The following is a 26,825-nucleotide window of genomic DNA, read 5'->3' as shown; positions in this document are numbered from 1 at the left end:
GTAAGTGTGTCATCAGACTTGAATACCATCTAGACCCGTACTTGTCAAGACAAATTAAATGAGCCTAAACTCGATATGACTGGGTTGTTTTTATAGTTTCGCCAAGTCTGTCCGTCTATCTGTCTGTCTGTCCGCGAGTAAGCCCAGTGACCGATAGTACTTGAAAGCTGTACTTTGGTATAAATATTATACATATCAGTCACGCCGACAAAGTGGTACAATAAATAAAAGGTATTTTTTTTTTACTTTGCCTCCCATCGACGTACAGTGGGGGTGATTTTGTTTTTTGACTAACCTTATAGTGTGGGGTATCGTTGGATCGATCTTTTAAAACCATTTTCTGCTAAGACAATTTTTCTATTCAGTGATCTGGTTGCGAAATATTTAGATAAGACTGCTGGACATCAAATTGTATAACACCCATATTATGTATGTATTTAGCAGTAACTCGTGCATTTGCTCTTGAAACTCATAATTTGGTGAAGTGGAACTGATGAAGACCACATTTGACCAACAGAGCTACTACTTAATAACAAGTACTTCACGGGTTGAATTTCAGTTACTTTAACACAGAAAGTTGCTAAGCAATTTATACTCGTCGTAATGCATATGGTACACAGCACCAGGACTCCTCAATAATGAACGTCTCTGCATCAGAAAAAGCAATCATTCATAAAAAGTGTCGAGCATTTGACATTAAACATTGAACATTAAACTATTTTATCTCAGATTATTTCCACTAAAAAGCGTGCAAAAAATGTATAACAGAAAATTGAACACTAAAAAACCATGAAAATAATTTTCTACCAGTCTGAAGTCGTTGCCTCAGCACGAGACATCAGGAGTGATTGAAGTCTAAAATATCAGTAGATATGTAGGTGAAGTAGACGACTATAGGTCCACTCCTGCTGGCTCGTGCTGAGGCACCGACTTCAGACTAGTAAAAAATTATTTTCATGGTTTTTTTAGTCGGTTCAATTTTATTTTTATTTTGTCGGTTTTTTTGTTATATTTTTTTTTAAATTATAATATCCTTGTAACCACTAATTTTGCAGATAAAAAAGCCTGTAATTAAACTGTGTATCTACTTATATTTTATTTTAACCAGATGAACTGCTTAACCGTTAGAACAACTAAACTAATTAATAACTTTCTCATCCCGAGGGCACTTCGGGTAAATAGTGTGGAAGATGGATGGCCGAGGCATGTTTGAGTCTTCCACTCGAAGTTTTCTAAGATACTAAGCACTTACATGATTAACGATGTTATTTAGCTCTATTATTCTAGTACGTTTGATAATAATAGGCAAATCCACATGCTAATCAAAATATAGTAATAGGCCAATCATAACCCACGTTAAAATAGCTCCAATTAATCTCAGCACCAGTCATCACGACGTGAACAGAATTTGGGAATATTAAAGTATATTCGTTATAAATTTACCACGGATTATTATTATCGTTTTCGTACAGCAGTTTACAGCATTTAAAATCAACTAAGCCCTCTTGTTCTGAGAGGAGGCCTGTGCCCAGCAGTGGGACGTATATAGGCTGGGATGATGATGAAAATCAACTAATTGATAGTAGCACTAATACCTTTTTTTATTAACTATTTTCTGGCAATAAACATATTTGATTACACTAATTAATTGGTCAATTATTTATTAAGAAGTGGACCAGAAAAAAAGTAGCGTAACATTTTTATTAGTTTCAATGAGTTTATGAAATAAAGACAATTAACTGTCTGGCAAATGTCTTATAAGCATTCTAGACGTGGTTTTATAGTATACATTGTTAATTATATATATCTTAATAAATAAAATTTCGATGTCTAAATTTGCTCGTCGTTAGTTAATTTTGGTCACCTAGAAATTCGTCACTGGAGTCAAGTTAGGGTTGCCGAACATTTAAATATACATAGATACACAGAAGATGCTAAAACTAAAGGACCTATGTAAATGTATTCCTACTATCAATAATATTTTTTCTATAAGTGAAGCGTCAGTTAAATTTCTCTTCTCTATACATACATTGTAGTTACAAAAAAAAAATTAACAAAAAAGTGAAACCGACTCCAAAAAAATAACGGAAAATGAAACCGACTACAAAACCCTTGAAAATATGTTTCTAGGTACCTACTAGCTCGAAGTCGGTGCCTCAGCACGAGCCAGCAGGAATGGAACAACAGTCTTCTACCTCACCTACATACTATGGGTTTCAATCCATCCTGCTGGGTCGGATCGTGCTGAGTCACCGACTTCGAGCTAGTAGGTACCTAGAAACTTATTTTCAAGGGTTTTGTAGTCGGTTTTATTTTCCGTTATTTTTTTTATTTTTTTGGAGTCGGTGAAACGTATGAGTGGACTGTAATAAATAACTAAAAGCAAACGAAGATTTTTTTATTTTATTTTATTAGCCTATTTTTGTGTCCCACTGCTGGGCAAAGGCCTCTCCTCTCTTGCTCCACTCCTGCCTATCAAAGGCGAGCTCCCGCCATCCCACATTATAGGCATCTAAGTCGTCCCTCCATCTCCTCTTCGGTCTGCCTCTATTACGGTATCCGTCACTAGGGACCCATTCCGTAACAATTTTGGCCCAACGTTCTGGGTTCATTCGATAGACATGTCCAGCCCAGTCCCACTTCAACTTGGCCGTCTTTACGCCCACGTCAGCAATTCGAGCTCGTCGACATGTGTGTCCTGCCCATCCTAACCTACGCCGCGCAAACGTGGTCACTTACAGAAGCTCAAAAGTCCAAACTCAAGGTTTGCCAGCGGACAATGGAGCGTAGCATTCTTGGTGTCCGAAGAACGGACCGAATTAAAAACACTGAGCTGCGCTCAATGAACGAAGAAATAATATCATAAAATTGATAAATAATATTTGACTTGAAAACACAACCACTCAACACAAAGCAATAATGACAAGTAACACATAAAAGAAAAATGTACAAAAAAAGAACTTTACAAAAAATACACCAAAAAGTGCAAAACTCCAAGGAGTTTGCTACAGTCGGTTTCACTTTTTTGTTAAAAAATAATCTTTATTTCTCACTTTTTAGTGATTTGTAGCCAAATAACATCTCACAAGGATTCCACTAAGCCCAAACACGGCTTAGGTACGTTGTTTTATAACAGAGTCCCGTTGCCTACCTTCCGGCTTCAGCATCAGATCAGTTCGAAAAAATCATTAACTTAAAGCTTTTTCTTAGTCGCTTATCTGGGTATATTAATCATGATCGTTTATAACGAACGAGCATTACTTAGCTTTGACGAGTTCCATGGGTTATCTACGGTCTTCTTCATCAGGTCCAGTTTACCAAATGATACTTTCTGAATGTAAATGCTTATTTTAATGCTAAAAATGCCAAAATGGCCATAGGTGTACCTATACAATTTGAGGTTTGCCCTCGATTTCCCTAGGATCCCATCATCAGATCTTGACTTGGTGACAATGGGACCACCTCAGAAGAGTACCCATTCGAATAAAAAAAGAATTTTGAAAATCGATCCACAATTGACTGAGTAATCTGCGAACATCCTCCTTTTTTTAAGTCGGTTAAAAAGGAACACTTAGTATCGCTATCTAGTCGTTAGAATACAATAAATAGAACATGGAGTCGAGACTGTTCTTAACAAAAGTCCGCCGATAAAATCAAAGTCCTGCGTCAGTTATTTGCGTTAAAAGCGATACATCCGCAGGGCACCGACACTCCATTAGCGAAGCGGCAACGCGATAAGTGTCCCTTTCTCGGCAAGTTCGCGCAGATGGCTTGGCGGCTGTTTTATTCGGAGTCCTAAGAAGGATCATGTACGAGTTACAGCTAAACATTGACATGATTGTAAACAAATCGAGATGTATAACTACCACGCGGCACTGTTTTTTTTAAAGGCGAAGCTCTCAAATGGGTGGACCGATTTCGTTTTTTATTTAAGTGAAAGAGAGTTTCCTTGGCGTGGTACTTAGTTGTTTCATTAAAATTGGTTGATCCGTTTTTGAGATATTGAACTTTGAAATGACTGGTCTTCAAGTATTTTAAGTTGGTTTGGTTATATCCAGAATTATTCATTACCTATTACCTGGAGACATTTAAAAAAGTCTCATCGTCGGGGTTACTGCAATACCGCGTAACAAGCATTTTCCATAAGATATAATTTTCAATGCACTAACTGTACTGACATTGTACTGTTCTGACAGTGAAAATTATACCGTATGAAAAATGCTAGTTACGCGGTATTGCAGTATCTCCGACGTCATGACTCATGACAAACATGTATTGATGTTGACACATTAATGTTCTCAAACCCTCGGTTTGGGTGACATTGTCTTTTTGTCCTAAACGGTTTAGTTTTAGATAAAAATAATTACTCCAAATTTTCAGCACAGCGTGCTTTGATGTTGAAGTCACTATAACGTCAAAGTCATTATGTGTCACGTTTGATGGGAAAGCCATATCGTACACAGACATCAACGAGTAGATTTAATTGGGTTAAATAGAATCCAAAAAAAACATTATACATAGATGTATCCTTCGAAAAAAGACAGTCCAAAGCAGTCGATGAGCGTGCATTTATGGAGAATAATGGAATGGAAGATATGATGCTGATCCAGGAAAACGCTAAAAAAGAGCAACTTCTTTTGTCACTTGAGCGTCAAACAGGTCGATTTGTGTATTCTTTCCATTCGGTTACATTGGACATTATTGAGCCTCAAAAAATCAGGTTTAAGGGTTTTCAATGGGCTATGAAGTGAATTATTTTGAGTGTTTGAGAAATACGAACTGCGCTTCAAAATCCACGTTGCAGATGCGAGTGCTAAGTTGAGTTAAAATCGCTAGCCATTGACGGGCAACGAAGCAAATGCACACCGAAAAGAATGTAACTAGAAGCCTGTGTGCTCAGCAGAAAAGTGCCACGTATTCGTTGTTCTAAACCTTCGTTCGAACTAAAAGTTGAAGCAGCCTCAGTGTGAGTGGAGTCACGTGCCCAGCAGTGCGATGTTTAACTATGTAAAATCTGTATTATTTGGGTAATTGGCAGTTTGTCGAACAAATTAAGCGTTTCGCACACTAAGCAGATGGGATAATATTTTATCTGCGTGTAACTTAATAATCTGAAAGTATCACACACTCATGCAGATATTTAGTTACGATAATATACGAGATGATCATTTCACTCCTTCTATAACTGAGTAGACTTATTTTTTGGTGCGGATTGTTTATACAGAGTGTTACAATTACAATGACGCGCGTTCATTGCTTCTGGATTTATTAGACAAGACAGCTCATCAGAAGTGGATTCTGATTTTGAATTTGATTCACGTGTTCCGTTGCAATGTACTTAAAGGCGAAACATCATACATAACGTTAAAAAAGGACCGAGGTGAATTTAATATCTTTCAGGATCTAGCAGGTCAACCAAAGTTCAACATTTATGATGACTCATGATTTGATTAAAGAAAATATATACATAAAAAAACTAAAATGCGAAAATGAATTTCTACGGATGGACGACTTGCTGTATACTTAAGGTACGTATTGTTTATATTTTATTGTACACTTGGACAGTCCACGACTAATCAAAACCCTCTGTCTCACCACAATCTGTATCTAACTGCAGATAAAATATTATGCCATATTTATATTTATTTTATTTACTTATTTATTCTGGAGAACCAACAGCTTAAAAAATACAGATTAAAAATAACAATAGATTACAGAACCATTTACAGGTTCTCGCCGGTAATAGCAGTGTAGGTACAAATAATAGCATAATGCCCACACAGAGTTCACTTGGGCACAAACAAAGTAATAATAATACTTATAACATCAACACTTAAGTAATGACGAATCAGAGAAGAAATTGAATTAATTTACAGTATAAATGACAAGAAAAGGTCTTAAGGCCAGCTCTCAAAATAATGATTCACCAGAGTACGTCTCATATATTATGTCGTATATGGGCAGATGTTATATGCACATATATTTATATACGCAGATATTATCCTCACCATCTTTCGATATAAAAAGATAGATAAGATAAGATAATTTGTTTAATAATAATTTGCAGTACAAAAATCTATGTAAAGGTATGTATGTAATCTATGTATCTATATATCGGTGCCCACAGATACTTTACAATAAAATTTAAATTATTTGTGTGTGTTAGTTCATTGAATTATATGTGAAGCCATAAAGATATCCGTTCAGATACAGATATCTTGTTGTATCTGTTTAGTGTGTGACACGCTTTAAGTGTAGACTTTTAGAAGTACGATGCGGTAAATTTACTAAATCAAGAAATTTACAAACTAAAGCTAGCCCATTTAGCAGAAATGTCTTAAAAATAACCTGATGTAAATAGATTCATTTTCATAAAAACTGAATAGATATAGTAACGGGTTGTCATATAATGACTTAAATTTATATTTAAGTAATACAAAATATTCATATTCGCAATTGAGCGCTCATTAGATGCACAGCTATTCTTACGTTAGTAAGTAATTATATGAAAATGGTGCTCGCCAGCCAATGCTGGCGAGCACCATTTTCATATAATTATAACATTTACATATAATACATATAATATAATTTTACATATAATTAACTATACTGTCTTCATTGGAAGACAGTATAGTTAATTATATGTTGCGATGTATACCATTTATTATTTAGTAGTTACATTTTGAAAATTTTCTATTTCGGACGGACTCAATTTTACTTAAGTTAACAGTCGCTAGGCATTAGAGATATGCATTAGGCATATGCTTTTTTAATGATCAGGTAACGATAATGACGAGATGCAATGATATAATTTTCACAGAGACTAGCCCCATATAAAACCCTAAATGGTGCGAAATAAAACATCAAGCCAATTTCAGCAGCACTAAATATTAAAAACATAGCCGGGAGAAACTGTCTTTGGGTTTTTTATAAGAGCGAAAATGCTGTGAAGCAAATAGACGTGCTATCAATAAAAGTTCTTTTTTAGGGTTTCGTACCCAAAGGATGCCAACGGAACCCTATAACTGAGACTCCTCTGTCTCTCTGTCTGTCTGTCTGTCTATCCGTCCGTCCGTCCGTCGTCTGTCTGTCTGTCTGTCTGTCTGTCTGTCTGTCTGTCTGTCTGTCTGTCTGTCTGTCTGTCCGTCTGTCACAGGGCTCTATCTCTTGAGCCGTAATAGCTAGGCACTTGAAATTTTCACAGATTATGTATTACAGTGGCCGCGACAACAACAAATACTAAAAATAAAATAAAGTTACAAATTAACACGTTCGCGCGTACGCCCAAAATTTTCGGTCAATGCGATTTCGCACAACTTTTTCCATACAATGAGACGTCACGTCATTACAAGTTGAGCTTTGACAGAAATAATTAGCGTTACGGCGCATGCGGAATTAATCGTCACTGTTTATAGACGTTTTACCGTACAACTGATATTGTAATTATACATATTCTTAACAACGTCATATCACGACAATGTTATCGAATCGTCAAATGACGTTGTGTCACATTAGTGATGTAACAAATACTCCAAATAACGTAGCAACGTCATATTACGGCAACATGATCGAAACGTCAATTGAAGTAGTGTCACAATGTGATGTAACGTTATACTAAAAGAATAAAGCAACGTCATATTACGGCAACAAGATCTAACCATTAAATGACGTTGTGCCACAAAAACATTGTGCCATAAAATAAGAATATGTCACCGTCACATTACGGCAGCCATATCAAACTGGCAAATGGCTTTTTCTTGTTTTAGATGGATAAAAAACTGCAAGCACGTAATAAATGCTTATATGCATGTCTTCGAGGAAGTTCAATCATCTCGACAAACATTACATGACCCTAATATTGATGACGGGTAGTTTGTATCAGATGCAGACTACAGCCCAGGAGAAGACGAAGGTTCCAGCGCAAGCAGCGTCAGTAACGTCTCCGTAGGTGCACCAATCACAGCAACGTCTTTCCAGCAAGTCGGCCACAAACTATATACCAAAGCAGCGAAGTCTCTGACTCGGCTAGTGTCATAGATAAGACTGTATATGCATCTTCCAGTTCGGACAGTATTTTTGACAATCGTTTGTTACTGAAGCCTAACAAATATCAAAATAAACAATAGCTCAAGAAGCCAAGGCCAAGGCATGACATACTCGGGAAGTGTGATGTTGATACACTGACAAATATATCGGTATCATCTGAGATTTTAGATAGTCTTATATAGGTATTGACTTGACCTCAGAGATTATCTAAAAAAAACAGGTTAAGATTTATGCACTAATAATATTCAATATAAGTACGCGCCGTTCGGCCGAATTACCGCGTTCAGCCACTTTTTTTTTCGGCGCATGGCAAGAGTCTAAATCGCTATTCAGCCTCCGACAGGGCAACAGCCAAAGAGGATGAGAATTTAAAATTATTCTTTATTCAAAATACTTGCACCTAGTGCTTACAATTTGGTGATATGTTTTTATTAACTTGTAATGTAATGTAACTTATTATGTTTGTTCAGGTGGAATTAAATAATTTAAATAAAATATTAAATATTTCAACTTAAATTTGAAGTGTATATCTTCAACCAATTGAGCTGAAATTTTGCATGTATGTATAAATCCGATGACAATGCAATATAATTATGACGTAGAGCTGATCTGATGATGAAGTTATATGTTGGCCATAGGAACTCTGTAATAAAACGACACGGCCGTATTGATTTTGGTCTCATTTGATTCGTCTTGACGACTACCTACTTTGGTAACCAGGGGCAAAAAGTACCTCAAACAAAAAAGCTTTTATTAGATTTTTTTACGAAAATTATTACTGAACTATTTGTTTTAAAAACATTGTACGGAGGTGCGGAACCCTTCATGCGCGAGTCGCTCGCACTCGCACTTGACCGATTTTTTTAATTATATTTTGTTTATTGTCTTATTGTAGTCTTTTTTGGCCCAGAATATTAAATTTAAGCAAAGTAAATATATGAGTATTTGGAGGAAGAGTTTGATATTCATTCATTTAAAATGAAACCATTATTTTTGGACGAATGTACTTATCTATTTTTTCAGTTTAATTTTTGTTCACCAGTCTTGCCACCATCTCGGAGACAGCAATTTCAAATTACTAAATTAATTTAATTTTTAAATTAAATTTAAATTTGTTAGTGATTTTTTAATTAATCTACACGACTGAACAAAATATGCAAAATGTTCAGGCCTAACTACCTAAAAATTTAATCTTGAATTTATTGATTTATTTACCATTTTTTTTTTACTTCATTAATGCTGCTTTGTTACTACATATCACACGGAAGTTGAAATAAAAACATCATTTTGTGTGCAAGATTACGTCATTTTGACGTCATCCGCACTTTTTGTCCGACCCCTGGTAATTACGAGTACAACTACTGAAGTACTGGTGTATTATAGATGTTTCACAAGACTGCAACAACGCTGAAAGCAGTTTTACTCAAGCCAGTCGTTAATAGGCTCAGTAAGTTTATCTAATACCAAAAAAAGTACTTATTGAATCTCGGTAAATATGTGTGTGCAAATTATTACTCTTGTTACAGCATTATAATTAATTCTAAGTGTCGATATTGAATGAACATTTTTTACTTCCTTGTAATGGAATTGCTACATCAATAATCCAATCGAATATCATACAAAAGCTAATTCTAGAATTAAATCGCTAAGCGTTAAGCCCTAGGATGCTCTTACACAGAAAATCGTAACAGGTAATATTTTTCTCTTCAGACACCGGATCACTTTAAATGCTAATGAAAAAAAAACTAGGTTGCTTACGGCTTATTTCAATTTCTCAACCGTTAGACAGAGCAAGGTAGGAGTTTGGCAAGAACGAGAGTGTGGTCAATCGCTTCGATTCGGTGCATGCTTGAGCCCCTTAGGCGACTTCCGATCAATGGCGGTTTATGCGCTCAAGTGATAGGTTAAAAATTGTCAATGAAACATTCTGGGACAAATAATCGGGCCCACTGACGGGGCTAACTTTAGATCAGTGGCTGGTTTAGTGGCTTATTTAATTGGGTTGCCATCAGATCAACTCTCTTGGGTGGTGAGTAGAAATGAAGTCAAGGCGGTTGCAGCTGCCCTTTCAGGGCTACAAACTCAGTTAGCTCCTTACTTGGGTGGAAAATCAGGCAACACAGTGCCGAGGGGCTAGCCACCAATGTAGTAGGGGCATGGTATAAGGATATGTGCACCAAGCCGTGACCGACGAACTGATATGTTTCACGTGGAACACTAACACGTCTATACTAATACAGATAGCGGAGAACTGGCTCCTGTATGCTACACGACCGACTCATGGAGTGTAACCATTTATTTATTGAACGTAACGACACGTAACAGTAAGTCATCTACTTATTTAACTTCATAAAGTTCATAACAGTAAAAACCTATACACATATAGCGAAAAAAAATACATTAAGACTTTCCGTCATTATTTAATAATATGCCTTTCGCAGCAATATGAATTGGTTTAAAGTTTAAATAAAAAATTTACACAAGCGAAACGGTAGTAAAATATTTTGAAATTATTATAATATTCTAATTTTGGACACAGTATTTGTTGATTCTATTTCCTACTAATTTATTGTTCGTACCTACTGTGGCCAACAGATATAGTAAATGACATTGTAAACGAAAAGCTACCGTTTTCAGGCCCTCCTTGTAACATACCAATTTATTACAAATTTAGATTAGATCCACGATATAAAATGGTTTGGGAAGGGGTGCCTCAATTCCCGCAAGATAAGAAGATGTAAGGGCTGAGAAGATATGTACATGCCAATAGCAGGGTATGAATACCTACTGGTTTTACAACCGTTTCACCCGTTTTTTAATTGGAAGAAAGTTCATAGCGCATTACCATTTTATTGATGTGTCTGGGCGACCGAGCTTTGCTCGGGCTCAAACTCGCCAATACGCGTTTTCGCGGAATTAACCCCAAACTAGATTGATCGTTCGTCCCCGAATTTCATCGAAATCGTTAGAGCGGTTTCTGAGATCCCCGAAATAAACTAAAAATATGCAAGAATTGTTCGTTTAAATTTATAAGATTATCATTCTGAGAGGAGGCCTGTGCCCAGCAGTAAGACATATGGGCTGGGATGATGATGATGATGATGATTTATAGTAAATTAAGTAGTTATATAAGTTTCATACTAAGCGACGAATAAGTGATGTAGGTAACAAAGAAATGTTTAATGACCTGTGTAGGTATATTAAAAAAAAACAATTCTTATTTTATCCGTGAATGGTCTGTGTGTAAAGATCCTATACGTAGGTACAGTCACCAACATTAATATCTGCCACAGCGGAGCGTGCAAAAATATATGACACGTGCTTCTGGCCCTACAAATAGAGTCATATCAGATATTTATGCACGCTTGTTGTGTCAGATATTGGTGCTGGTGACTGTACCTACCTATAGGATCTTTACACACAGATCATTCACGGATAAAATAAAAACTGTTTTTTGAGCGTTTTATTTATTACCTTTAGTATAGTTTATACTCCTCCATTCAGGATAACATTGGACTCTAGAAGATCACAGAAGAAGGGGTTCTGAACATTTTTTGTGAAGTCGTAATGATGATGATGATGAATAAAAGATTAAGATGAAGTCATATTTTTTTATTTTATAAGTCAAAATACGTAATGTACTTACAAAAAAACACATTATTAATACGTAATTCGCTACATAATATTAATTCGAATTAAATTTATACATTTATTTAATAATTGTGTTTCGTGGACTCATCCGCTCTTATTCCCAGTTTAAAAATATTCTACTCGTAGCTCCTGTTATGAAATTCAAGCTTTTTCCAATCCAAATTTCATAAAATTTGGAGCAGTGCTTCAGTTTTGAAAAGTTAACTATATTGTATATGAAGGTCCATCACATTAAGATTCAAACTGTCGATTAAAAACTATTAAATGATGTAGTACAAAATATTTCTTGAATTAACAATATTATAAACGTTCTGTTTCTTGTAGAATTTTGTTTACTTCTGCCTCTTTACGTATTTTAAACTAGGATAAGGTTTTTTATTGCTTTTAAATTATGATATGAAAAATAGCAAAGTTAATCTCACTAATATTAATATAAATGCAAAAGTTTGTAAGTCTGTATGTTTGTTTGTTACCTACCTCTTCACGTCTCATCCGTAGAACCGATTTAGATGAAATTCGGTATACAGATAGTACAAGTCCCGGGGAAGGACATAGAATAGTTATTATCCCAGAAAATTGCATAGTTCCCGCGGGATAGCAACAAACGAATTCTACGTGAACGGAGTCGCGGCCAACAGCTAGTTAATGAATAAATGAAACTAACATTTATGTCTTCGATATTATAATTAGAATTATGTTTGGACCGTACACTAAAAAAATAAATTTATTAAATGTTTCCTAGAGCGTGCATGCACTATAACGAGCCTATTTTCCTTCTGTCCATTCCTATATTGTTTTAGACTGTAGTTGAGTTGCTCACACTTAGGTATTTCAATTGAATAAAATTAGTATACAGTAATTACAAAGAACAAAAACAGTCATCGTCATTGTGTATTGTATAGGTTAGAAATAATAGTCATTTATTTATGTTAACAAGATTATCGAAATATTATTCAGTACTATTTAGTATGGAATTTTGACGCCCACCGCCCCAATCACGCTACGCCACTGCGTCGGGCTTCTAATAGACTCTCGTCAGTAATCCCCTTTTTACGCCCCTTAATGCACAATGCACTATACAAGTCTCGGCCGAAACGTGGGGTCGTCTATATCTGCTTGGCCGGCAACCGCCTACTTCACGGCCTCTATAGTAATCTATTATTACTGAAGCCTTACCTCTCTTTTTGATTCCTTCAGTGCGACTTTCAACCATGCTTTGGCATCCCTCTAAACTGGGAAAGCAAATGATCGCGACGACGAACCAATGCGAGCGAATACACATTGGTCCTATTATGAAGTCTTTGTCAAATACACATAAAAGTGAGGGTTAAATATGTGAGTCTTTCGGTCTTTTCTCTCTGACTACAAATAAAATTCTACGATGGTATCGTCCAGCCATTGATTTTGTGCTAAGCACATATAGTTTTCAATATTTATCGGCATGCCTCGTACCTACTCCAGGCGGGAAGGCTAGTATTTGCCTAATATCTGCTGGGCCAGAACTAAAAAATGAAATTGTTAAATCAACATACATTATAAAATAAGTTCATCCCAGCCTATATACGTCCCACTGCTGGGCACAGGCCTACTCTCAGAACAAGAGGGCTTGGGCCATAGTTCCCACGCGGGCCCAGTGCGGATTGGGAACTTCACACGCACCATTGAATTGATTCGCAGGTTTGTGCAGGTTTCCTCACGATGTTTTCCTTCACCGTAAAGCTCGTGGTAACTTTCAAAATTATAAAATAAGTACCTATATAAAAATGATAAAGAGATAAACTTTGTTTGTGCATGTAACTGAAAATGATCTGAGTTTTTTTATACCCCCTCAGTACTAAATCAAATGTTGTAAGTAAAATGTATGTAGCGTGGGGTCATTCAATTACTTGGTTGGTATCTTATTTTAACATTTTCCATCCAGAGCGATTCAGGTCAACGCGAACCCGTCAATAATTAAAATACACCCTTTTGTTTCAGGTACCTAAATTCGCCACTTTTTGCTATCTTCAAAAATTCTATTCTTTTACGGCGTTCATTTTTACGTGTATACCTTCGATTATTATTCATAATTATATAAGATTTGAATGGTCTGACAGTTAATTCTTAGAAAACCATCGCGTTTTCCTAATTTTATTCCCAAAGCTGTAGATGATAGATGATGAGTATAAGAAAAACTTACCGAAAATATATGAGGACCCAGGGTTGCAATCTCAAAGTCATAAAGCACACACACACACTGAAATATTATGCACAGTAACTCTCACTTGACACGAAATTCGGGTATATCGTATACATGGATAAGGTGAAAAAGTTAACGTTAGAAAATATTGAAACATAAAAAAATGTGTTCTTCATTTTTGCCTTCGAACAGCTACTGATTGGTGTTGGTAGGTGCTGGTAAATTTGATAATCGTTTCTTCCCGTGATTCGGAGGGTGCGGCTAACGCGGTGCGGCAGGGCGCGCCGCTTCACTGATGGCGTTTGACGGGGCGTGGGTTCTGCGCATGCCTGTTCGCGCAGCCTCGTCTAAAAAGAGATGAAAATGGCGCGTTCCGATTGTTTCCGCGATCCACGGTGGATCCCGAGGAGTGACGAATATTCTCAGCTGTGACGCAGACCTCGTTAACGGTTTCTCGGGAATGTCGTGCGGCGATAAATTGTCACTAATTCCGTTATTGTTTCACTGATTGATACAGGGATGCTGGTAATTGACTCGTAGCATTTTAACAAGACACGAATTTTTGATTGTTAATATACTTAACTTAAGAATAATTATTTAAATATATTTCGAACCACTAAGTAACATAGATAAGTATAGGTACGATGTACTCATTGTAACGAAGAACTGAAAAAAAAATAAGTAAGAAATACTTATGACACGACATAATATGTAATTGCCCAGTTTAAAAAGTAAAAAACAACACAATTTGGACCCATAACTAACCATGACGGTGTAGTTGTAGCATATACCGGCAAAGTACATGATGTGGTATTCGTTCAACTTCGGCTATCTTCGTCTATCGTCGGCCAGCTGTAAACGGGACGATATTTACAACTGAACGTAACATACGCCGACCAAGGTAATAAAGCGATTCTTATATACTGTTTGCGCACGAGATAAAGTCTATTTTATTTTGTCTATTTCTTGAAGATAGTTGGTAAGTGTAGAGAGAATCGGACCGTGATAGCCTTATCGGCATTTTTTCCGGCTATCTTTCTTTGAGTAAAGGGATAAACATGTGCGTACAGCTTGCTTGCGGAAAGGCATTGGAATGTCACTTTTATATGAGACTGATTTACTAAATAAATGGAAGTTATTTTAAACCGTCTTCTAAATAAAAAAGGAAGTTATCAGTTTGATTGATCCGTATGTGTACGTGTCATTGTCAATTGTCATATTTGTATAAGTACGTGTACCTAAAACACCGGCGACGATGAGCGAGAAGCGAGCAGAGCGAGTAACTAGAAACGATTGGGCGAGCAGTGAAAAGCGAGTGTTTCGAGTACGACAGGCGATTGTTTGAGCCGGGCAGCCGCCAAGCTAACAGCGCGGAGCGAGTATCGCTGAGCTAGTTTTATAGCTCAGCGAGTTTTATAGCTCTGGTTGCTGCGACAAAAGATAAGAGCGAGTTCTCACCGGCAGTGTGAACCGCCAGCGATCAACTATTAATATATGTGTCTCCTTTACTCACACAGGATCTTATATCTTTTGTTCGTTTCTTAAGCGAGAAAATAGTCTATAGCCAATCGTTTCCTCGCCGGCGGTGAGACAGCTGCCTAAAACGGTCGATTTGCAACCTCCCAAAAATATATTTTTTTACTCTTTTAAAATTATATCATTCGGGTATTTTAATACTTTGGGAATATCTAGTATTAATCTTTTGAGACTGCCTAACTAAAGTAAGTTTTGATTTATCAATACACAATCATAATAATGGAAACATTAAATATTAAGAAAAACAACTTTTTTCCACACCTTTAGGTGCTTTTGGCATGGGGTGGTTTTAAACTTTCGTGATTTTCAATCGTAGTAAAATACCACAAACAGAGCTTATCACGCAAATGTGGGTGACAGACGTACGAGCAAGTACGCGTACTTATGGCTCGACGACCATTTTTACCTGTGTGTCACCGTAAGTATGTACGCGTACTTTAAAACCGTCGGCGATCCAACCGGTTTAAATCTTGCTCGTGGCTCGCAAACTTAATAATTATTTACCTCGACGAAAATTGTAATGTGGTCGAAACGTTGAGGAAAATATTATCACTCGTGTATACTTTAGCCTGATAAGTCCTTTTTGTAGTATTTTAACTTTATATTGGTCATAAGATTTATTACTTTGACAAGATCTTTTTTATATACAAAAAATATGAAATTTGTTGAAGGGTGGTGGCCTCCACAAACAGGGCTTAGGTTGCATAATAGTTATATTAGAGCTTAGGAGCTTTTAGCTTTCAGGAACTCTAGAACTTTTAGGAGCTTTTTGGGCTTTAGAAGTTAGCTTTAAGTAGAGTTTATTTATTTAGTTATTTAATTTGAGTAAAAGCGGCTCATTGGGGGGGGGAAACGTAACAGTCTGTAACGTCACGAACTCACGACTCTGTCGAAGCGCGCGTAAAGGAAGTTGTATGATCTACGCCGCTAGCGCCACCTAGCGGCGTAGATGATACAACTTGCGCTCCGTTTAGTTTCCGTACTAATGTCTGGCTACGACAAAAATGTTTCTCAAACATGCAATGAAATGAAATATGGAAGTTGCAGGCGAAGAGTCCAAAAACCCAATTAGATGAAATAACTTTACTTAAAATATAAAAGTTACATTATATAGTTCTTAAACCTAACTTAACCTAAGAGCCTGAGCCAATGCGATGCTAGCAATGAGGGCTAGTGTAGCGTGAGGTCTCCGAAATGTCAAATCTCATAGTTTTTGGGTGAGCTACGCGGGTTTATTTTGTGAATATTTTGCAATATCTGAAATTAATTATGGCAAAAATGCGTTTCGGGGCAATGAATGTCGGTGTTTCGAGACAGTTTTGTCTTTCGGAAACCTTTGTCCTCCCTTTTTTCCGAACAAAACGAAGACTATGCAACAATGCGGCATGCTCGATATTTTTATGGTACGGTTTTAAGGTGTATTAAATATGATTTTAATCTAAACTTTGTTTTCACACCCGTAATAACAGACTTTGAAAGCCATACTTAAAAACCTCAAGCAACAGTGCGCCATCTAGTGAGAGAAAAAACGATAGCCCTCATTGACTAACTGTTGGAGGCTGCGTCCGCCGCTGGCGCGCGATGCTTGGTCAGCGGCTCGTGCAACGAGCTAACGCAGCTCGGTTGCGATGTCGCTAGATTTAGCGATCCGTAGGCACGTAGCGTACATAACAAATGTATGTATGTTGTATGTAAACTCTTTATTATACAAAAGAAAATAAACAAAACACAAGTGACAAACTTTGAGATACTTGTACAAAGGCGGACTTATCCCTTTAAGGATCTCTACCAGTCAACCTTTGAGTAGATGAGAGGAGTAAATATAGGTACTTCAATCTACAATATATAAAAATACTACAATCACATCAATTATACTGACTGCACAGCAAAAAATACTGACTGCAAAGCAAATTAATTAGATCGTGCGTAGCTGATACTCCTACTCATAGCAAAATCACTTTTATTGACAATTTGGAACCGGGAAATTAGGTACGACGACGAGCGGAGCGAGGAGGAGCGTTTTGTGGGCGAATATTCAGCGTTTTAACAGCGTTTTTTTTGTCATTGGTGTCATCGCAGGTGTTATTAAAAGAGGTAATGCCCAGGGTAGCTTTTTTATGCAAATTGAAGACAATACCGATGCTGAATTAGGCGTGATTAAAATTCTTGTGACTTGTCTTTCCGTTGTGTTATATTAACGTGGGACGCTAATGACGTTTGACCGCGCATTCAAAACGCTCGAATATTTGCCCAGGTACAATGTGGGCTATCGTTCTTTGTCTAACTAGATGGCTTATTGAATCAGGCGATACTTTGCGGAGGTCCATATCAATGGACTAAAATAATTTCTTCGGACTCGGACTCCTCCCTCCCCTCCCTTTCCTCTTTTATCGGACTCAGATTCGTATGAAGTGTTACATTATTGTGGCAAGGGGTTTCGTCTCGATGTTTTAGAATGCATGGAGATAATTATGAGCAGGTAAATTTAGTTTCATCTCCCTTGCTACGGCTTGGATCTAATTTCAGCAATGGTAGTTAATAAAACATACCTTGACAGTAAATTAATAAAAATCAAGGTAGTTTTGAAGGACGGTTAAAAAAATTCTTATTAATTTGTGGGTAGTTTTGTTTTGTTTCATAAAACGTATGTGGGTACTTGGGGAGTTACAGTGACAAGTTAAAACGGTGGTTGTGGTTCGTTAGTCTAACAACTGGTAGCATGGTGTACGGTTGTGTCACTCTGAAGATGAGCTCTGGTTGAGTTCGAAACGCGTCAGTGTAGTGTGGTGGTGGTGATAGATGGGTTTGTGTGATTTGTGTGTGCATGAACACGCATATTTTGCATAAGCTTAGCTATCGTAAGGTCGCGGGTGAGCAAGGAAATTATTTTAGTTCATTACTAGTTGGCGCCACTGTTGCGTGAGGTTTTTAAGTGTGGCTTTCAAAGTCTGTTATTACGGGTGTGAAAACAAAGTTTAGAATAAAATCATATTTAATACATCTTAAAACCGTAACATAAAAATATCGAGCTACCACAGTCTTGCGTAGTCCCGTTTTGTTCGGAAAAAAGAACACAGACATTCATTGTCCCTTATCGCATAACTGAAATAATTAATTTCAGTGCAAAATATTCTAATTCTTATTATAAATAAACCCGCGTAGCTCACCCAAAAACTATGAGATGACATTTGACGCTACACTAGCGCCTCTAGCGGCGAATTCATATGCGATAGCTCTCATTGCGACCACAACGCGCGAGCCGAGCGAGTGTAGCGAGTAAATAAAAAAGAGTTACAAGGTATGATGTACGTTATTCATTATTAGCTGTGCTATAATAAAAATGCTTTACTTTAAGATAAATAGCAGTACACCACGAATATAAGTTGCGGTTTATTACGTAATATTTTGAGTATTTTGCTGTGCAATCAGTAATTTTGATGTGAATTCGGTTTTTTTAGTAAAAAAGGTCTTTTTTGACGTGCGTTTAAATACTACCTTTAATTAAATTAAATATTTGTGTAAGCATGTGAAACGGGATGATATCGCAAATTAAAAGTAAATTCAAAATATATATCGCGGGCACGCAAGGACATTCTTTGGGAAGCGTAAACTTGGACTCTGCCATACACGTTGAAATAGTTCCTACCTAACATAAGTAAAACGTTAAATTTCTCGTAGAAACATGACCTAAATTTGTGTCCACGTCGAGCGGGTCCCGCAACTTTCACGCACCAGTTACGATATGATGTACTCCCCAAATAATGCTTTGTTAGGAGTTTTTGTTTTCATTTTATTTTTGAATATTAAAACTTTTCGACACTTCTTTGATTAAAAACTATTCTAACATATATTTTGTTATATTTAGCAATAGCAGCGACTTGGTTGATATTTTTTAATATAGATTTTTAGGATTAGAATAACTTAGTTTTAAAACAGTGTTTAAAGCCTTCGGCCTATGTGGAGAGAATGCGATATAAACGGTGCGCATACGATGCGATACTGCGATTCCGTACCGTCACCGTTTTTTAAACAGCTTCTTCTTCAGCTGGCCGCTTCTTAAATGCTTCACTTATTCGGAAGAAGTGCGCGAGCCATCCTCTAGGTGATTACAAAGTCCATACATATTTTTATAGCTCTTTTACATTGGATTAAGGTGAAAATATATTTATGACCGCGGGTAAGCGGAAAAAAATAATGGAATTCTGACTATCTGCGCCACTCAACATTCAATTACTATTTTAAAAAAAGACGACATATAAATTTTATCAAATTATAAATGTTGTTGATGAAAGATAAACTAGGATTAAACACCTAATAAATCATGTCTATATGCTTACTTAAACAATTAGTTCGAAAGCTCTTTTTATAGATAACGTTGAGTCTAGGTAAGTGACGGTAGGTTCAAGTAATTTGAAAACCTATCGTTGTTCGGTGAACTGAAACAAATTAAAGACCTAAAATATTATAACAGGGATGAATATACCAAAACGCAGCAATTTATTTTATAGACACAAGCATACAAATTTAGAAAGCTCTATTAAATTATCAAAACCAGCTCATACATCACCAGAACGAGTGCGGAAGCGTTGACGTAATATGTATTGCTCAGACCTTCCTCCCTTAAACCGCTATCATTTGAAACGTCCTCACATTAAGACAGAACACTAAATAATTCCATAAACGACTGGCATATCCTCTTGCAACCATTTTGAGACGCCTTATGTTGTGCCTCAAGTTATTTTATTATTTAGCACAAAAAAGTATACCTATATTATATTGATAATAATAGGTAGTTCTCGTTTTTATATTATGTACGAATAAAAAAAACGGAAATTAATCTGAGTGGCTAAATAAATAATAATTTAGTCGATGTTAAACACGTCCGCAAAATACATTCTGATTCATGCAGAAGTAAATCAGCAATAATGTGCGAGGATGTGTTGCATTAAGAGGGAAGTGTTTTTCATTAACCAATAGAAACGTTTCATTTACTTACACATTCTCGCACAGCACATCTCTGGTGAAAACAGCCGAGCAGAGCGAAGCGAGGTAAATAAAGCGTTCTTATTGGTTAATGAAAGATATATTCGTCGCAACACATTTTCGCACATCTCTGGTGGAAACGCAGCTTAATAGGCAGAGATTGAATCTTTTAAGATATATCCGAACAAGCCCTATACTACGAAGTGCAAAATTCGAACTCCGTATCTCGTATCTCGTTGTCCCGCTGACGCTAATATTATTTAATACAAGAGTGAGAGGGACGGTATGATACGAACTTAGATTTTCGAGTTTTGTAGTAGCCCCCCAGGTACTTGACCGTTTGTACAGATAAAACACTTATGCACTAGACATGCTTATTCATGCGAATCGAATGGAGTACAAAAATGATACTTGAACCATGCTTGTTACGGCCGACATGTCGTCAGGTAATGAGTTGATAGAACTTTTATGAAAACAAAACAAACGATGTATTTACATGCTCGAATTCATTATAAGATTACAGCTTATTACCATTGATAAACTGGGGAAGAAACGCCTTTTTTTAGTCATTTAAACCAAACACCCTCTACTGCTCTCAATAGCAGGTAATAAAGTTTCAACTCGGGTTGAAACATTAGGAGCAATGCATGGAATCCCATAGGGTAGGTTCCGACTAGTGACCTTCGTAAGTATTTCCTCCTTTTCTATATTCAAAACCAATACGGAGCTGTATTTTCGTTATTCCAAAGGTTGAAACAGTGTACCCTGTATAAATTAAATATTATTAACCTTACTCCCAAATTTTATAAATGAAACTATTTGTATTGGCATTATTGTGCATATATTTATTTAACTGATTGATGTTCATAATAAAGAACCCCCGACATAAAAAAAACGCCCGCAAAAATAAAAATAAAAACGCCTGAAAAAAAAACGCCGCTAAAAAAGAACTAAATAATATTTTTTTATCTAAGCGTCGTCGGTGTCGGGGGACCGCTAACGTTAACAGGAAACTAAAGTACATGTTGTATTTTTTAAAGTATTAACCTTAGCGGTCCCCCGACACCGACGACGCTTAGATAAAAAAATATTACTAGATACTTATACTAAATTAACTTAGGCTAATTTTGCGGGAAATCAGCATAGTCCCCGCGGGATAGGGATAAACGAATTCTTCGCAGATGAAGTCACGGGCAACAGCTAGGTAGTGCATAATTATTTACTTTTTAGTTGTTTTTTTTAGCGGCGTCGGGCGTTTTTATTTTTATTTTTGCGGGCGATTTTTTACGTCGGAGGTTCTTTAAATTTTTATTTAAGTTTTTTTATTTCATGTTTTTTAAAGAGATATTTTTTTTTAATAGTGTACTAGAGTGTTGGATATCCTGGCTGCAGCATCAGCTCATCTTGTTGCCACCATTGCATTGTATGTAGAATCAAATACTGATCAAAAGGAATCAAACACGACATATCTGCTATTTTTTTTTAAGAGTATACTGGTGTGCTGGATATCCTAGCTGCAGCATCACCTCATCGTGTTGCCACCATTGCATTGTATGTAGAATCAAATACTGATCGAAACGAATCCAAACACGATATATCTGCTATGGTTTTATCAACAGTTTACCTACTAGTGTTCTGGATATCCTGGCTGCAGCATAAGGCCAAGAATTCCATAATCTTGCATAGCTATAAAGCATATACAGGCGTTTCAAATTTTAGGTTTCAAATATGTTTGGAAGTAAAGTAAATACCCGTTATGCGTCTAATATTCCTATCGCAGCGAACAAAAGAGCTTGATGATCTTGAAACGGCTGAACCGATTTTGATAAAACATATCTAAGAACCATTGCTAGAAAACCTGCTTTCAAATAAAAAAAACCGCATTCAAATCGGTCCACCCGTTTAAGAGCTACGGTGCCACAGACAGATACAAATAGCGGTCAAACTTATAACACCCCTCTTTTTGCGTCGGGGGTTAAAATCAAAATAGATTACCCAAGTTAAGTGACTTATTTTAAAGGCATGTCTATAATTATTAATGAATGTTTTAAAATATTAAGGGACGTCTGGGCATGTGTACCATTTTTTTATAGATGAATGCAAAATTTTCTTTAACTATTGACATATGAGTCTACACATTGATTAAATTGACAATATTTGGTGTTTTATAACTGCGAAAAATGATAATTTAATTAAAACTGTCAATTATTTGACAATATTTTACAACAAATTGGAAAACATGGTCGAAGGCGTACTTGCCTCTAGAAACCTTAGGTACATCTAGGTAGTTCTCCAAAACGTCACGCGAATCAAAATGACAGTTTGTGACCTCTGGCTGGCGGCAAGGTGCGAACTATCAATAAATGTGGCGCAGTTGCCCCACTTGACTATTTTGAGGTTATGATTTTTGATTTTATAAAATATGCATTTAATTCAATATTTACTTGTTGAGCATGAATTTAAAGAAGAAAATTTTAACTATGTACTCACCTTGTTCGTTTGCCGAAACACTTCCCATACTTAAAGATTTAACCGAATTACCAAAACGTGCCCACCTTTGGTAGCCAATACATATGACGCTAAACCTTAAATAGCGTATATTTTAAAAGCAGATGAACAGTGCCATCTGTATTTTTTAGTGGAACACAGAATATATAATAGTACTAACGTACAGAATGGCCACGCTCCGCCCCGCTCAAGCGCAGATTGCAGGAAAACCGCAGGAAAGCAGTCGGGTGCGCGACGCGATGTATGTCGGCCGCACGGCACTAAGTTCGGGAGCAATCATTTTGCGAAATCGTAACGGTACCTACTTCCTTTTTCTAAATAAATAGTGATTTCCGAAATTAACGCGATTAATACATGAAACCCTACCGAATGATTATTTTAAGTTTGTAGACGTATATCTATTGTAATTAGGGCATGCTATTCGAGTATTCGTTTTATTCGAGTATTCGCCGTTTTTTAGTATTCGAATACTACACAATTAAGTATTCGAGTTTTTCGAATAACTTTATTTTACCAAAATGGTAGTAAGTTTTTTGGTATGGCTACCCTGAAACGTGCGAGGCAACACTGCGAAACGCCTCCTTTTTAGGATTCCGTATCCAAAGAGTACCAACGGGACCCTATTACTGAGTAGTATGCTGTCTGTATGTCTATCCGTTTGTCTGTCACACTCACAGGGCTTCTCGAGCCGTATAGATTGCCGCTATAGCAACAAATACTTAAAATAAAGTTTAAAAAATCATACAAGAAACGGGGTTTTCAGCGTTTTCTGGTTGCTAGGCATTGTTAGGCGTTGCTGGGCGGCTAAGGTGACAGCCGCAATGACGGTTTAGCGCCATCGCCACCGATAGGCAAAGAGGATGAGAATTCAAAGTTATTGTTCTTTATTCAAAATACCTGTACAGTGCTTATATTTCGGAGATTTTTTTACAAGATTTTTAATAGCTTGCAATGTATGTTTGTTCGGGTCGAATCTTTCGACTCAAATTTGAAATGGATACCTATCTTCAACCGATTAAGCTGAAATTTTGCATGTATGTACAAATCCGACATGTATAATACGGCGTGACGTTCGGAGCTCCAACACACGTCTCACTGAACGGCAATGGAGCGGAACTGAGGGTCCAAAGTATCCATTCAGCAGCTTAGAAGAAGCCACCTGACGAAGCTTAAAACTCACGATGGTCGAACCGCTTTGTCGAAGCCGGAGATTTTCACGGAGATCGAGAATTTCTATGGCCGACTATACGCTGCACAATTTCACATGCCCCTTACCCCAGCGTGAACGCCACGATTCGAGAGACACCCCCCTAACCCGTCACTACACCGACGAGCTGCCAGAGATCAGCCAAGACAAGTTCGTACTGGCTCTGAGCTGAGACATCTTAAGAATGGAAAAGCCCCCGGTGAAGATGGAACTAACTCGACGCTGCTGAAGGCTGGAGTAGCTCCCTTTATACAGGAGCTGCAGAGCCTCTTTTACGCCGTTCTTCACTACAGGAGAACTCCAAAGGCGTGGAACGAGAGCTTAGTTGTTTTGTTTTTTAAGAAGGGAGACAAAACCCTTAAAAATTACAAACCTATCTCGCTCTTAAGCCGTCTATAAGCTGTTCTCGAGTGTTGTTATGAATCCGCTCACCAGGAAACTTGACGAGTTTCAGCCACCGGAATAGACCAGATTTCGCAGAGGAATTGGCACCATAGACCACAGTGCGGCAGATTATACAAAAGTCCGAAGAGTATAATCAGCCTCCCTGTCTGGCATTTGTAAACTAAGAAAAGGCCTTTGACTCTGTCGAAAACTGGGCTGTCCTGGAGTCCTTACAGCGATGCCAAGTAGACTAACGTTACGTCTAAGTGTTGAGATATCTGTACGAAACCGCCACAATTAGTGTCCAAGTACAGGGTCAGCAGTCCAAACCCATCCAACTGCGCAGAGGAGTGGGACAAGGAGATGTCATATCACCGAAATTGTTGTTAAGCGCGTTGGGCGAGTACATCTCACATTTTCGATTCGCAGATGACATAGTCTTGATGGCGGAGTCGTTCGAGGAACTGCAACAAATGTTGGACGGCCTAGCATCAGCCTCACGTCAGAAAGGTCTCGGTATGAATGTGGCAGATTTTACAGCTAGGTAGACACAACTTTGCGAAGGAGGCCAAGAGGAGGTTCAGCTGGGCTGGGCAGCATTCGGAAAATTTCGTCGAGTTTTCTCATCATCCATACCGCAATGTCGAAAAACGAGTTTTCAACCAGTGCGCCCCACCCGTCATGACATACGGAGCTGAAACGTGGACACTTACAGTACGACGGCCAATCCACCAGTTCAAAGTCGCTCATCGAGCTATGGAACAAGTTATGCTCGGAGTTTCTCTGAAAGATAGAATCCGCAACAAGACTATCCAACACAGAACTAGGGTCGTCGACATAGCTCAGAGAATCTGCAAGTTGACGTGGCAGTGGGCTGGTCATATCCAAGAACCAACAACCGCTGGAGTAAACGAGTTCTTGGGTGGAGACAGCGTTTTGGCAAACAACGTAGTGTAAGTTGCCCTCTAGCCAGGTGGAGTGACGATCTGCGAAAGGCTGCTGGTAGAAGCTGGATGCATCCAGCCGAGGACAGGGCGCAATGGCGCTCATTGGCGGAGTCCTATGTCCAGCAGTGACCATAGGAACTCTGTAATAAAATGACACAACCGCATTGAGTTAGGACTCGTTTGATTCATCTTGACGAGTACTTTGGTAACCAAGGGCAAAAAGTAATCAGAAAAATACCCTCTTTTCATAGTGTAATTTAGGTACTCTCAACCTATGTAAAACAGGTTATACAGTGAAAGATTTGAATAAATTTCTTTTGTTTTCATTCATTTCTGAAAAATATTCGAAAAACTCGTTTAACTCGAATTATTCGAATAGTATGAAAGTTGATATTCATAAAACTCGAATACTAAATTAGGCCGAATATTGCATGCGCTAATTGTAATTGAAAATAATAATGCTTAAAATACGCAAACAGACACATTTTAAGTAGGTTTAAATAAATCGAGAACCGGATAAGTGCACAATATTTATTTTTTATATGATTTAGCTAGATAAATAAAGCAGAAAACATTGAGTATGCCTATGTATGTAACTTTAAAAAAAATGCACTTATTCTGTTTTGCCCGAATACCCTCGAAATAGGTAAGATTAACGATTACATTAATTTGCACATATCTAAGCCATACCTACATATGAGTACCTTTAAATGCCATTGGTAGCACTTATAGTACTATACGGTTTTGCAATAGTCAGCCCTGTGCAGCTTACGCACTGATTGACGCGTGTACAGACATCGTCGTGTCTATGTAGATTCAAGACAGCGTATTTTGTACGGCGTGGCCGCCCTGTGGTGGAACTGTGTTTAAGTTGGGTGCGTGGTTGTAAGATGTCCTTAGTAGTGTAATATATCACCGCCGCGCTTGCCCCGCCTCACCTTAAATCAGAATGATGGCCATACAATGGTCAGCAAGCTTAATGTCGAAACAAAATGTTCTGCTTGAGCTTGTGCTTAGTTGGAGACTACATACATATTGATGTAAATATTACAAATCGACAATATTTATAAGAATTATTATTATTTTTTACGTGGTCGAGTATTGTGTTTGAGCCATAGACAAAAATAAATAACAAAGTACCTCATAAATTAATAATACTCCAATAATTGGGAGATAAATTCTATCGAAAAATGGTAAGTTTATTCAATGTTTTTACTTGAACAGTGAACTAGGGTATACATATATAGAGTGCTTTAAACTATCATTTCCAGAAGGTACTGGTGAAACGATGCTTGAAGAAAGCGCTAAAGACGATTAATTGTTTAAGCCCTCTCTAGAGGCACTCAGTGGGCTTTAAACGCCCGACCCTTCGGGACTGTCTGAA

General features: G+C 37.3%; 1 protein-coding gene across 5 annotated transcripts in view; it reads right to left on the bottom strand.

The window, feature by feature from the left end:
- The window catches only part of LOC141431807 (neuroligin-4, Y-linked-like), a 263,652-nt gene that overhangs the window by 159,394 nt on the left and 77,433 nt on the right, over positions 1-26,825 (bottom strand). For 4 of the 5 annotated variants that reach the window (XM_074093017.1, XM_074093010.1, XM_074093004.1 and 1 more), the window contains exon 1: positions 13,877-14,186. The exons of the other annotated variant lie outside the window; for it this stretch is intronic. The gene's annotated coding sequence lies outside the window, so the exon portion shown is untranslated. Of the gene's footprint in view, positions 1-13,876; positions 14,187-26,825 lie in introns of those variants that run through there. 5 annotated transcript variants of the gene reach the window in all.

Source organism: Choristoneura fumiferana, chromosome Z, assembly GCF_025370935.1.
Source record: "Choristoneura fumiferana chromosome Z, NRCan_CFum_1, whole genome shotgun sequence".
Taxonomy (NCBI): domain Eukaryota; kingdom Metazoa; phylum Arthropoda; class Insecta; order Lepidoptera; family Tortricidae; genus Choristoneura; species Choristoneura fumiferana.
Note: the sequence above shows the minus strand (reverse complement) of the source record. Positions and strands in the feature narration are given on the sequence as shown.